The following is a 2,762-nucleotide window of genomic DNA, read 5'->3' as shown; positions in this document are numbered from 1 at the left end:
AGGGAGACCTAGTCTCTACAAAAATTAAAAAAATTAGCCAGACATGGTGGCATGTGCCTGTGGTCCCAGCTACTCAGTAGGCAAAGGTGGGAGGATCCCTTTAGCCCAGGAGTTCCAGGCTACAGTGAACCATGATTATGCCACTGCACTCCAACCTGGGTGAAAGAGGGAGACCCTATTTCTTACACACACACACACACACACACACACACACACACACACACACACAAAACCCAAGGCCAAAACCAAACAATAAACAAGGTAATTTATCAAGACCCCAAAGGGAGTCTGAGATAGGGATGGAGGTGACAGTGTAAGTCTTGACTAGAAACCTCTCAAGTGGTCAATGGGCAGACACAATCTACTACCCTCATTAGGAAGTCCCTGTTACTGACTATGATAGGAGGTTCCATTGGTTGCTTTTGCCTAGCCATGGTTTCCATAACAACTGTCACCATGCCTATTGAAAGCTCTGTTCAAAGCCTCATGTTTTTGAGCCTAGTCCATCCTGAAGTCTTTCTCTGGATATTTGTTTACCAAGACATGGTTTCCACATGTATCATTATGTTAAAATAAAATGCCTAAACTCAAAAAAAAAAAAAAACAAAACAAAAAAACAAACAAAAAAAAAACAAGGTAATTTAACACTGTGGTGTTTAATTCCTCTCACCTCAAGTTGTGTCTTAGGCAGCCTTGGTAACTTGCACAGTGACAGTTAACAGGCTTGAACCGTAACAGGAGAAACAGGCTTGAACCCATGCCTGGTGGACTATGTAGCCCACAGTTGTGCCTGACATCACATAGCTGGGAGATCATGGAAGACTGCAGGGAGGAGGAGGCATCAGAGAAGAGTAGTGAATGCGTGTGGCCATTCTCAGAGTGCAGGTATCACCCATGGCTCAGAGTTAGTGACACCCTCATATCCATCTCCCTCTGGGTGCTAACTAGACAGGTGCCCTGAGCTCTCACCACCCTCTTTTGCTCTTTCTCAAGCCCTGTGTCATCCCAACTCAGGCTTCCTCACTGAGGTTTTCCCTCCCTCCCTCTCTCCTTCTCTCTCCTCTCTCTCTCTCTCTCCCTCCCCCTCCCTCCCTCCCTCCCTCCCTCCTTCCTTCCTTCCTTCCCCTGAAGCACAGTGCTCCCTGGGGCTCTGCCCCAAGCATGCCTTTCTCTCTTCTCCATGGATGAAAGCATTTGCTCCCCTGGGTCTTCCTACTGCCTATATGCGGATGAATTCAAGTCTGTATTTTTAGCTCTGGTCTCATTCGTGAGCTCCAGGGGTTGGGTGGATGTAAAATATAGACTCAAGTTCCCCACTTTGGATGCAAGTCTTGACTATTCCACTCAGTAGCAGTGTAACATTGGGTTGGTTACAGAGTCTCTCTTTGCCTCAGTTTCCTCACCTGTGAAATGAAGGTACCACATTAATACTTGCCTCATAGGGCTGCGTGGAGGAAGAATGAGTTCACCAGGATGGAGAGCATGGTGCTGTGGCTGGCTGCTAGTTCTCACCCATGGCTGCACCTGTTTTGGACAGTTCCATCCTGCCCTTGTAGAATGCCAGTGTTTCAAGGGAAGGTCTAAGACCTTGCTGGTATACAGTTGGTGCCCAATTTATAGGTTGTTGAATGAACTCCCATGGACATAACTGAAACCAAGGTTCTTAGCACTGGACTCTTTACTCCTATGTTATTTTACTTTTCAGTTTTATTTATTTTATGTGTATGTATATATACATATATATATGTATTTTTTTTTTTTTTTTTTGGACAGAGTCTCACTCTGTCACCCAGGCTGGAGTGCAGTGGTGCAATCTCAGCTCACTGCAAGCTCTGCTTCCTGGGTTCACACCATTCTTCTGCCTCAGCCTCCCGAGCAGCTGGGACTACAGGTGCACACCACCATGCCCAGCTAATTTTTGGTATTTTTTATTTTTAGTAGAGACGAGGTTTCACCGTGTTGGCCAGGATGGTCTCGATCTCCTGACCTTGTGATCCGCCCGCCTTGGCCTCCCAAAATGCTGGGATTACAGGCGTGAGCCACCGCGCCCGGCCATTTATTAATTATATTTTTGAGACAGTCTAGCTCTGTCGCCCAGGTTAGAGTGCAGTGGCGCACTCTAAACATGCTGCAGCCTCCACCTCCCGGGTTCAAGTGAGTCTCATGCCTTAGTCCCCTGAGTAACTGGGATTACAGGCGCATGCCACCACATCTAGTTAATTTTTTTTTTTTTGAGACAGAGTCTCGCTCTTGTTGCCCAGGCTGGAGTGCAATGGCATGATCTCAGCTCATTGCAACCTCCACCTCCTGGGTTCAAGCGATTCTCCTGCCTCAACCTCCCAAATAGCTGAGGTTACAGGTGCCCACCACCACATCTGGCAAATTTTTGTATTTTAGTAGAGACAGGGTTTCACCATGTTAGTCAGGATGGTCTCGAACTCCTGACCTCAGGTGATCTGCCCGCCTCGGCCTCCCAAAGTTCTGGGATTACAGGTGTGAGCCACTGTGCCCGGGCTAATTTTTTTTTTTTTTAATTTTAGTAAAGACAGAGTTTCACTATGTTGGCTAGGCTGGTCTCGAACTCCCGACCTCAGGTGATCCGCCCGTCTCAGCCTCCTAAAGTGCTGGGATTACAGGCATGAGCCACCTCGCCCAGCTGCAGTTTTATTTTTAAAATTGTGGGAAAATACATAACATAAAAGTGGCCATTTTACCCATTTTAAAGTGTACAGTTCAGTGGCATTAAGTGAATTTGCTTTGTT

This window comes from Rhinopithecus bieti, unplaced genomic scaffold, assembly GCF_001698545.2.
Source record: "Rhinopithecus bieti isolate Rb0 unplaced genomic scaffold, ASM169854v2 scaffold_53274, whole genome shotgun sequence".
Classification (NCBI taxonomy): Eukaryota; Metazoa; Chordata; class Mammalia; order Primates; family Cercopithecidae; genus Rhinopithecus; species Rhinopithecus bieti.
Note: the sequence above shows the minus strand (reverse complement) of the source record.